The sequence below is a fragment of the Ursus arctos genome, unplaced genomic scaffold (assembly GCF_023065955.2).
Source record: "Ursus arctos isolate Adak ecotype North America unplaced genomic scaffold, UrsArc2.0 scaffold_3, whole genome shotgun sequence".
Taxonomy (NCBI): Eukaryota; Metazoa; Chordata; class Mammalia; order Carnivora; family Ursidae; genus Ursus; species Ursus arctos.
This window is the reverse complement of record NW_026622985.1, coordinates 23,756,885-23,769,194: the sequence shown is the minus strand read 5'-3', so window position 1 is coordinate 23,769,194 and position 12,310 is coordinate 23,756,885. Positions and strand designations below refer to the sequence as shown.

Sequence of the window (12,310 nt, the reverse complement as noted above, 5' to 3'; positions counted from 1 at the left end):
GGGAGTCTGCTTCAGGATTCTCTCTTTCCCTCTTCCTCTGTCCCTCCCCCTCCTTTCTCTCTGCAAAAAAAATATGTATATATATATATATATTTATATAAATATATATATATAAATTTATATAAATATATATATATATACATGCATATACACACACACGTACATATTTAAGGTGATATGCTTTGAAGCTATAAAATACCCTGTTTCACCTTAAACTTTTGCCCTCCTAGCATGCTTTGGTAGATCTTGCCTGCAACAATTACTGTAGAGCTCTAACGATATTATATTTCCCTCATTACTTTTACATATACTAATTAGAATTATTCTGTAAGAGTTGTCTCTTATCCCTCCCCTATTATTTTTAAATATACTACACAATAAGAAAAATATGCCCCACACATGTTTATTGATCTCATTCTTCTGCATTTGAAGAAAATCCTTTAACATGTCTTACAACGTAGTTCTACAGACAAATTCTTTCAGCTTTGCTGGCCTGAAGAAGTTTTTATGTGGCCTTCATTTATGAAAGATATTTTCACTGGGCAAAGAATTTTAGGTTGACAGTTTTATTCTTTCAGCTCTTTAATAATGTTTTTTCCATTGTCTTCTGGCTTGCATAATTTCTGAAGAAAAGGTTAGGGTAATATTTATCTTTATTCCTTCATACCAGGGGTAAATATTTTAGGTTTTGTGGGCTATAGTCACTGTTACATATTCTTCTTTAATAAAAAACTGTAGCAACTTTTGGAGTCAATCAAAATCAAGGTATAGGCCAGATTTGGCATATGGGCCACAATTTATTTACCCCTGTTTTATATGGTTTATCTTTTTTTTTTTTTTTAGGTTTTCTCTTTATTATTATTTTTTTTAGTAATTTAATTATGAATTGCATTGGTGTAATTTCCTTCATTTTCTTCTTGATATTTGTTGGACTTCTTGGATTTGTGAGTTTATATTGATCAAACTTGGAAAAATTTTGGCAATTTCTTTAACTTGTTTCTTTTTACCCTACCCTCTTTAATGGACTCCAATTTCACATATATTAAACTGTTTAATCATGGCCCGTAAGTCCCTTTTTACCTGTATTTTTTTTCAGTTTTTATACCTCTTTACTTCATTTTGGAGAGTTTTAAACTTTCAAGTTTAATATTTTTTTTCCTGTGGAATCTAAGCTGATACTAATTTTATGTAGTGATATTTTAAATTTCAGATGTTTGTATTTTCCTTTGTCATAAAATAGTTATTGTATGTATTTATAATATATCCTCTCATGTTCACATTTTTCTTTAAATTTCTCAGCATATTTTATAATTGATTTTTATAGTCCTTATTGAAAAATTCTCCCATTCCTGTCATTTTTGAGAATGTTTACATTGATAGACATTACTGCTGGCTCTAACTCTCCTTTTCCTAATTCTTCACATCTATGTACTTTTGTCATTAGATGCTTGTGAATTTGATGTTGTTAAGTGCTGACATTTATTGTCTTCCTTTAAAGGTTAAAAGTTGATGACATCATTTTGGTACAGTTACTTGTTGATTAGTTTGATCTTTTCAAAGCTTTTTTTAAACACTATTATTTTTAAATTTATTTTTATTATTTTTAAAAATTTATTTATTTATTTTAGTGCACTGTTTACTCTAGAGTAGTATTTCCTCTAGCACTTAGTCCTACTCCTAAGGCACGATACATCTGGAGACTCTACATAGTGTCCCACATATTAATGAGACTCCACAAAAAATTAGGCCTTGAATAATTTCTACTTTTGCGTGATCTTTGGGAACTGTTTGGCTTACAACTCCCCGATAACTGTTCTTTTCTTACAAGATGATGATGATGATGATGATGATGATGATGATGATGATGATTTTTACCCTTTGAGGTTTTACTTGTAATATGTGCAGAATGGAATTCTAAAAACTAAGACCTCTATGCAAATTACTGGAACAATTTCTCTGTGTATCTCTCTCATCTCATGTTTTCTACCTTGTAAATTCTACTCATCTCAGCATCTTAAAAGTTCAGTCCTCATGTTGTCAACACAGCAAAACCAATGAACTCTGTTTGGGTTCCCCTTGCTGTATTGCATTCCAGAAATTTTCTCCAAGCATAAGGCTACTGTGATTTGTTTTCCTAATTCCAGGGATAAAGCCTTGTACTTCCTGCTGTCTAACATCTAAAAATGTTTGTTTCGTATAACTTGTCTAGTTTTCTAGTTGTTTATGGAAGGAGGATAAGACGTATCATAAGCCTTATTATACTCTTGTGCCTTAATCTTTAGGAAGTTTTGAGTAGAACAGTGATGCAACTAAAAAAACCTGACCTTTGCTCCTCAAAAGTGTTCTTTCTCCACCCAAGTCAGTGAAATCCAGGACTGCTTGTTTTTCTTATGCCCAGATATCTCCTGTGACCTTTCTTTCCCTATTCTTCTGATTACGACCATCATCCAATATTTTATTTCTTTGTGTTAAAGAGCGCTGTCAGCCACTCTCCTCTCCTTATTTTTCCACACTACCTATGGCAAATACATAGAATATGAAACAAGAAATATATATGAATTACTGAGTTTTCATAATGGCCCAGAAACTAATAATCTTGACATTTATGTATGTACTAAGACGGAGATGGGAAGAATTTAGCTGAAAAGATTTAACACCATCATGTAATGGATTTGTATCTGGCACTTAGTGATCAATATTTATCTATAGAATAAATGAATAAATGAATGAATCCCTACAGTCATTTCCAGGTGTTGAACAACTGCCTCTTAGTTACGAACTATAATTTTCTCTGATTTAAAAGTGACCTAATGTTTTCTATATCACATTACCTTTCTCAAGTCTAGTTGCAGAGTGACTGAACCTATAAAATCTTGGTATGTAACCTAGAAGTTATTTGCCCATTAAAGCATCCCATCTTAGTGCAGCATAGTGCACCTTTTAACCTAGATGGACTCTAAAACCAGATTGCTGATAAAGGGAGGGAAAGGAGGAAAGAGATGAAGAGTGTGGAGAGAGAAGGTTCTTTGATGGACAAAAGTTACAAGTTTAGATTAAATATGTAAAACATGAATTTTGTTGCCCCACACTCCCTTCTTTAAAACTCTCTCATTTTCTGAGTTCCAGTGAATAAATTTTTTTCCCACTTTGAATGCCTCAGAAAATGGTAATCCCTATAGTCTGAAAGCCATGCTTTTAAGTACTGACATCTGTCTTTGTGAGTTAAGGTGCTCACAAATTTGCAGTTTTAGACACATGAATGAATAGAGGAATCAAACTTTCCACTCGTAAAGATTAAAGGCAACTTGATGTTCTTTATACTCCTTTATTTAGGCTGGAAGTCTCAGGAATTTTCCAGTTCCAAATTTTAGATCTTTAAAATGGTAAACACTCTCAGCAAAACGTAATTAATTTTTGATAGTTCTGGTTTTGGTATTTATTAATTATTTAACACATACCAATTTCTTATCATTTTTGTTCTGTTAAAAAATATAATTTTGCAGCACCTGAGTAGCTCAGTCAGTTAAGTGTCCAACTCTTGATTTTGATTCAGGTCGTGATCTCAGAGTCCTGAGATCAAGCCCTGCATTGGGCTCTGTGCTCAGGAGGGAATCTGCTGGAGAGTCTCTCTCTCCCTCTCCCTCTGCCTCCCCTCCCCAACTCATGTGCTCTCTCTCAAAAAAATAAATAACATCTGTTTAAATATATATATATTTAAATATATATATATATATTCTGTTTATTCAAAATTTAAATATATATATATATATTGTTTATTCAAAATTTACAGGATATGAACTCATTCTCTGTTGAGTTGCCAATGTTTAGAGAATATTCATTTATTATTACCTGCTAGTCAATTAAGACAGTTATAAAATGGATTATTTAAAAACATTATTACTGAGAGAATCCTGACTCCAAATCTATGCCACTATATATATATACGTTATTACTGAGAGAATCCTGACTCCAAATCTATGCCACTATATATATATACGTTATTACTGAGAGAATCCTGACTCCAAATCTATGCCACTATATATATATACTATATAATCACTTAGCAGGATATTTAATTATTTTGCTGTAATCGTCTTTCAAATATGAGAAAGAGATAGATTGATGGATTAGATAGATGATAGATAGATAGATAGATAGATAGATAGATGATAGATATAGATAGATATAGGGGTGCCTGGGTGGCTCAGTCAGTTAAGTGTCTGCCTTTGGCTCGGGTCATAATTCCAGGGTCCTGGGATGGAGCCGTGTCCCATGTCGGGGGAGGGGGGGGAGGGGGAGGGTCTCTGCTCAGCAGGGAATCTGCTTCTCCCTCTCCCTCTGCCCCTCCATGCTGTCTCTCACATTCTCTCTCTCTCTCAAATAAATAAAATCTTTTTAAAAAAAAAAGATAGCTGTAGATATATATCAGCAACAAATATCTTACTGTCATACTAAAAAGGAATTTTCAGTTTAAAAGCCTTTTAAGTTTTCCCCACTTAATTTTTAGTAGTGTGAATCCCATAGGCCACATATTTACATGTCAAAGAAATAAACATATATATGACTACATATACACACACATATATGAATATAGATAATTTAATTTATAGCTTAATTTATAATTCTACTTGGTAACAGAAATCTGAACCTTTATCAAATAGTCCCTTTGAACTTTTCCCAGTAAATTTAAGTTTTTGGTTTTTTTTCTGTCCCTACACCAACTCCCAACTTGGTATAAATCCTAAACTTCAGGTAAGTCTAATGGAATGTTGTGAAAATTGGGAGTAAAAACCTCATCCTTATAGTGCACTTATCCATAGCTGGCATCTGCTGAGAAGGACCATTAAAAAATAGTTCACATTTACATAGCACTACCCTTATATCTATATCTATATCTATATCTATATCTATATCTATATCTATATCTATATCTATCTATCTATAGGAATATCTATATTTACCAATCTTCATAATAGCCCTATGGAGTAAGTACTATTATCACTATCCATGTTTTACTAATAGGAAAACTGACACACACAGCAGTTAAAAAATTGTGTCAAGTTTATGCAGCAATTAAGAGACAAAACTGGGTGTGAACACAGCAGTGGTACTCTAGAACCTGAGGTTCAAATTCCTGTGCTCTACAAGCCTCTCACTTCCTCTGCTCCATGGGCATAATCAACCCTCCACCTTAGCGCAAGATGAGGCTTCCATGTTATATATGTAAGTTTCTGTGCCACTTTCCACAAGGACTTTCTCATCTCTGCCCATCCCAGAACTGTTGTCTTTCCAGGACACAGCTGTGCCACTCAGGGCAATGCAAGGGAAATAAAAGGATGTGACTGCACACTTCCAGGACCTATTGCTCACAGGGGCTCTGGGTTTATGTTCATCAGTCAAATAACTCCATTTAAATATCACTTCTGTATTCTCAAAACCACAGTTGGAGGAATTTACTAAGTGTTAACAGTATTCCAAACAGGAAGCTGTGTGTCCTCTCATTCTTCCAGGGGTGCAGAAGCCAGAGTAATTTTTACTTCAAGAGGGTACTGGTCCATGGCTATCTTTCTTTTCTTACTATCTCACTTATGCTCCTCCCAAATTCTTTATGGAGATTTACCAGGTGATAAAAACTCGTTCTAACAGAATATTTATTTTTCTGTGTCAGTAATTTAGGTCAGGACCTTAGCTTTTAATACTTAAAGTACCCCGTATTGTGCAACTCAAAAGCCTTTTTTGTTAAGACTGTTACGTCTTCCTTGAATTCGTAAGCGTATTTTGAAATTTGGGACACAAGAACTGACTTCGTTCTCATTTTTTTTCTTGTTGTATCTTTCCTTTCTTGAGGCAGTAAACTTAAACTACTCTTACTCTCCATGAAATGGGGAGAAGGGTCATGTGGGAGAAAAAAAATCAAATTAAAAACACATTGGTGAATATCTCAAAATAACTTTCCAAATAGACTTCAAAGCTCTAATTGTAAAGAATTTGAGAATTATCTCTATAGTTATCTCCAGACATCTTATATAAAAGCCACTTAGTGGTCTCTTCCTTTTAAAAGAGCTTGGGAGTCCTAGTACAAATTCTAAGAAACCTAAAGAATCATAACCTCTCCTCTGACTTTTAAGAGGTAGGAGGAAAAGCAAAAATACTTGAGAGGAGCCAGAAGCCTGAGGTTCTGGTCTCAACTCTGCCAGAGACTAGTTGGGCTGCCAAAGACTAATCACTCAAATCTTACTTAGTTTGTGAATTACCCAACTAACATTTCTGGATCATCATCTATGGGATGGACACTTAATCTATAATACTTGATTAGTTATTACAATATTAGCATAGTCAGAAAGTTTAAGTAACTTGTCTAAGATCTTAGAGGAATTAACTGGCAAAATTGTGATCAAAGGGAGCTATGTATTATCCCAACATAATTTCATGATATCTAAAATCCCATTTGGCCAAAATATTCTGTAATTCTAAGTGGGATTTGGCAGAAAAGGCTCAAAGATTCTGCTGGGAGACTAAATGTCATATGCATGTGTGTCTATACATATGTGTTTATATACTGTGATCTATTGAAAAATACTATCTTTGTATAACAAAACTGGATGCTTGCTAGCAAACACACTCTCCCAGAGGTCTTCTTTGAGCTTCTTATTTTGATATAGTACCTGTACGTTATCATGTTTTTTTTTAAATTCTTACAACACACAAAGCTTACTAACCTCTCCACAATTTGTTAATCACGTTCATTTTCCTAGCGGTGGTTGCCATGCACTGAAAAGGGCAGAATTTATCTCTAGCTATCTCCTCCAGGGCTAACATTCACATTAAACAATGTGTAATGTTTCCTCACCATGAACGCTGTCAGGCTGACATCAACAGTGAAATATGTGAATTAATACTTATACAAGCTAACATGATTTTTGCATTATAAAAATGTCATTTTTAAAAGGACAGTATACAATGATAAACAATGTGTGGGACTGTGTTGGAAATTAAATAACATTAAGGCTTTTCTAGTTCCCTTGGAGAATATATTGATTAAGTGAACTATATTACATTTGCCTTTACACTGAAATACTGGGTTGATTTACAAATGTTAATGAATTATTTTCCAGAACTTTTGAATGATGACTTCTTGGCTAATTGATATTTGGAAAGGTGTAGCACATAATTTAATTCCCTTAAACTCAGAGCTTAGAGCTTTGGTAATTTGCATCTGGAAACTGAGATTACTTTTTGTTTAAGTGATAGGGGTGAAAAGTTTAGTTGTGAGTTCTGTCAAAATTAACTCTTTTTAGATTCATGAATCCTCTACCTTATGATTTATTTTTTTCAGGCCCATTTTCTTTTTTCTTTTCTTTCTTTTCTTCCTTTCTTTTTTTTTTTTTTTTTTTTTTTTAGCAAGATTTTCTTATTTCTCTATTTTCAATGGTACAGTCTGAAAAATAATACTGAAAGGAATCATGGGTCTAGAGAAATATTGGAGAACCCTAATAAAAGCCCATTCCTCTAACTACACATGAACTTTAAAGAAACACTAGGCACGATAACATCTTAAAGTTTACAAGAAATGTGTGTCCACACTGAAAAGAGATTATGACAGCATAACAGCCCCTAATTTCACAAAAGCCTGAATTCCAGTCTCCTTTTAGGTTTCTTCTTTTGGTGCAGTCGTTCTCAAACTTGGCTGCACGTTGGAATCACCTAGAGAGTTTTAAAAATAGGAGTACTATAACTAGAGATTCTGATATAATGGAGCATTGCCTGGGCACCTGGATCAATAAAACCTCCCTCAGGTGATTCTATTGTGGAGCCAAGGCTAAGAATCACAGACTCTTTGTAAATTCTCAAGACATGCTCACTCATGTATTTGGGCTGCTGACCCTACCACCCTTCCCAGCTGGCTGCCTCACTATCCTTTTCCTTTAGGTAATAAACCAGATGTTATTTTCAAGGCAGTGGTGCTCTGTTCCGAGTCTTGCACCTGATTTTCTGTTTGAGATATGGTTTATGCATCATTGGTGCTTATGTCTACAGCATTGTTTTGCCCTGAACATCCCAATAGGCTCATAACCTGTCAGCTGCTGCTTACACTTTACATGTGCTCTTGGTTTCTTTGCAGCCTGTATCCAGGCCAGAAGGTTGGTACTAGATCTCTTGGCAAGTCGGTAGAAAAGACTTGCTCTCTATTTTTGTTCTCCTTATTTATCATATCAAGCACAAGCCTGGAGGACTCATCTCCCAGCATTCACTCATAAGGAAAAAAGGTAACTCCTCTCATTTAAGGCTAAAGATAGTGTGAGGAAAATAAATCTGCTAATTTTCTCTGGGTCTTTGAAACTCCTTACTGGGGAAATCTGTTAAATAATGAGAATAATACCAAGAATAATACCTTTTGAAAAGCAAAAAGTACTTCAATCGACCTCTGGATTCTGGGGGGAAAAAAAAAAACTAACTCTTTACTAACCTGGCATATAGCAACTTGGAGTACTTGGCCAAATTGAAAAGAAAGAAAAAATCAAAAGATGTGTGGCAAATAAACTTAGCTAAGCCACATTACGTTCCTAGCTGACATGAATACTAGAGAATGAAAAACTGGCTTTAGGACCTACAAAGGACAGTGTGATGACCTCACAGCAAAGGCTGGAGATGGGTAGTTGAGCCCGAGTCCATAGCCGGCAAGAACTAAGTAGAAACTACATCAGCAGGAGAGAAATGCCCAGGACTTCCTAGTACCATTGCCTAAGCAACATGAATAAACTATGAGTCCATCCACCATGGACTTCTGCAAAAGAGATCAAAACTGCTTAAAGGAATGAACCAATGCACAACAGACAGCTCAGACCCAAGGGCCAGCGTGAATGTCACTTTTCCTAATTCTAAGAGAGCAAGTACTTGTACTCCTTCAGGAATACATTCAGATATCATGTAAGATCAAAGCATGGGAAAAGGTAAGTAATTTTATACAAGATAAACTGAAAGGATTGTTGAAATTGTGTGATTCTGAGTAAGCTTTCACAGGATTAGGTATTTCTTCACTTTTCAAATAGCAGCTGTGTATGCACTCAGAAAGATCGGATAAATAGCTTTTAGTGTGTTTTTCTCTTTAAAAAAAAACACACACGCACACACATTATGCTTTCTCTACATCCAGTCATATTGTATCAAGATGGAGACATATCGGGGCACCTGGGTGGCCCAGTTAGTTGAGTGTCGGACTCTTGGTTTTGGCTCAGGTTTACCTCAGGGTTGTGAGATCCAGCCCTGAGTGGGCTCCATGTTCTGTGTGGAGTCAGCTTAAGACTCTCTCCTTCTCCCTCTACCCCCTCCCCCACTTCTCTCTCTCTCAAATAAATATTTTTTTTTAAAGATGGAGACATATTGAGAAGATAGAACTATTAAACAGTAGGGGTACATGGCAACAGTAACTGCCTTTACTGCCTGGATGTTACTCATTTTCTCTCTCCTCTAACTTCACCCTATCCTTTTCTATCAGCTCTTTTACAGTAGCTTTTAAACATGTACAGACAACCCCCACCATAAACCATTTAGTAAAATGCATAAGAAAATAAAACAGACAGCCTTCCTCAGCTCTACATATTTTCAGCTATTACTCTATTACTAGCTGTATTAGTCCATACTTACTTTTTATTCTAGATTTTCCACCATCACCCTAAAAATATTTTTGACGGGGCCATTGGGGGTGGGTCATACAGAGCACGCTGCCCAGAGTGGCGCTGGCAGCTGGCGGTTGCTGTTGCAGAGCTGTGGGCTGGGAGTTGGCCCAGGGTCTGGGTAAGTGAAGCACCGTACAGTGCTGAGCCCACTGCCCGCATGGGAGCCAAGGAAATTGGCACCGAGATGAGTGGAAGATCTGGACTGCCATTAAGGGGAAACTGCAAGAGTTTATGTTGATGAAGAACTTCCTGATTGCATTATGGTGATGGTCAAGAAAAGTCAGGACCAAATGACAGAGGACCTGTCCCTGTTTCTAGGGAACAACACAATTCGATTCATCCTATGACTTCATGGTGTATTAGATAAACTTCGCTCTGTTACAACTGACCCCTCCAGTCTAAAGTCTTCTTATACCAACATCTTTGGTAAGAACGTGTCTTCAAACAAGAGCAGTTTCAGTCAGGGAGATGACAGAAGGCATGAAGCTGCAATGCCATCCCTTGCGACTGCTAGCACTAGACCTGAGAAAAGAGATTCCAGGGTTTCTACTTGTTAGCAGAAGCAGAAAACCACTACTGTCAGACAGACTTATGATGATGGAGCTGCATCCTGATTAATGTCGACTGTGAAGCCTCTGGGGGAGACAGCACCCTCTGAAGATGTGATTGATACTAAGCCAGAACCAGATGATCTCATTGATGAAGACCTCAATTTTGTGCAGGAGAATCCCTTATCTCAAAAAAAAAAAAAAAACCCTACAGTGACACTTACATATGGTTCTTCTTGCCACTTGCAAGCCAAAATGCAGATACTGGTGCAAGCCGCAATTTCAGCAGCAGCAAAACAGTATTCGTGCAGCCAAATAACCTGATAAACAGAACAGCCAGGTATGTGAAACAGGCCGTTTTTGTGAACCAGAAGTGCTTAACAGCCTAGAAGAGACTGACAGCCCTTCTTCAGAAACAACTAAAAAAAAAAAATGGGTATTGAGGAAGGAAACTTTCCGGAAAGGAAAGTGTTTGAGGTAAGTTCAATTGTTTAAGTAAAAAATGTCCATTGTGATGGAGAAGAGGAGGAAGATGATGATTGTGGGTCTCATACAGGAAGCATCTCCAGCAGTGTCTCGGTGCCAGCAAAGGCTGAAAGGAGACCTTCACTTCTACCTTCGAAACAAGCTAACAAGAATCTAATTTTGAAGGCTATCTCTGAAGCTCAAGAATCTGTAACAAAAGCAACTATTTCTCAGTCTCACAGAAACAGACACTTCCAGATGCTCCCAGAACTCGAACTTCTCAAGAAGAATTGCTGGCAGAAATGGTCCAGGGGCAAAGCAGGACCTCCAGAATAAGTCCCCCCATTAAAGAAGAGGAAACAAAGGGAGATAATATAGAAAAAAGCCAAGGAACTCAACAGAGGCAGTTGTTATCCCGACTGCAAATTGACCCAGTAATGACAGAGACTCTGCAGATCAGTCAAGATTACTATGACATGGAATTCATGGTCCATGCAGACACAAGATCATTTATTCTGAAGAAGCCAAAGCTGTCTGAGGAAATACTAGCGGCACCAAACCAAGAGTCCAGGATGAAGACTGCAGATACCCTTCAGGTACTTTCAGGACACCTTATGCAGACGAGATCTTGTACCACCAGATAAACCTGCAAGTCCCAAGTTCATAGTGACATTGGATGCTGTCCCCAGCCCCCTAGGATACATGTCAGATCAAGAGGAGGACGTGTGTTTTGACGGAGTGAAATCTGTAAACCAAAATGCAGCCTGAAACAAGGGACTCAGAGTCTCCTCCACCCACAGCACTTGCAGTTAACGAGCAGGCAGCTCAATGAGCCAAATGGTAGCTTTTCAAATGCTGAGATGAGTGAACTGAATGTGGTCCAGAAACCAGAAAAACTTTTGGAGCCTGCCTGTAAAAATGGGGATCAGTGTGCTTATCATCATCCTGTTTCAACTTGCAAAGCCTTCCCCAACTGTAAATTTGCTGAAAAAATGTTTCTTCATTCATCCAAATTGTAAATATGATACAAAAAAGTACTAAACCAGATTGTCCCTTCATTCATATGAGTAGAGGAATTCCAGTACTGCCTCCAAAACCAGCAATTGCAACTCTGGCACCACATTCTAGTAGCCATTATTTTCCCGCTCGTAAGAAAATGGAATGTCCCTTCTATCATCCAAAACACTGCAGATGTAACACTCAGTGTACAAGACCTGACTACACATTTTATCATCCCACCATTACTGTGCCACTATCACATGCCTTGAAATGGATTCGACTTCACACCAGTGAATGACACTCAGTCCTACTTGGCAGAAGATTGCAGAGTGTCCATCTACAGATGAAAGATATTCTGGAGAACTTGCCAAATCTTTGAAACTTGGAATATATTGTTTTCATAATATTGTTTATTGCCTATCTGAAGTGTCTAAATTTTCAAGTTTGTAAGTTTATTAAGTGGTTTTAACATTGGGTGTTTTTTGTTGTTTGTTTTGACTATGAAAAGACCATTTAAGGAGAAGCTATATTCTATTAAAACATTTCAGGCATATTTGTAAAAAAAAATTTTTTTTTTCCAAAACCTCTAATGACTGACTTATTCCTAAATCTTATCTCATT

General features: G+C 36.6%; 1 pseudogene; it reads left to right on the top strand.

Annotated features, from left to right (window-relative positions):
* Nucleotides 1–8,861: 8,861 nt before the first annotated feature.
* LOC113266217 (zinc finger CCCH domain-containing protein 14-like) lies at nucleotides 8,862–11,987 on the top strand (annotated as a pseudogene).
* The last annotated feature ends 323 nt before the right edge of the window (nucleotides 11,988–12,310 follow it).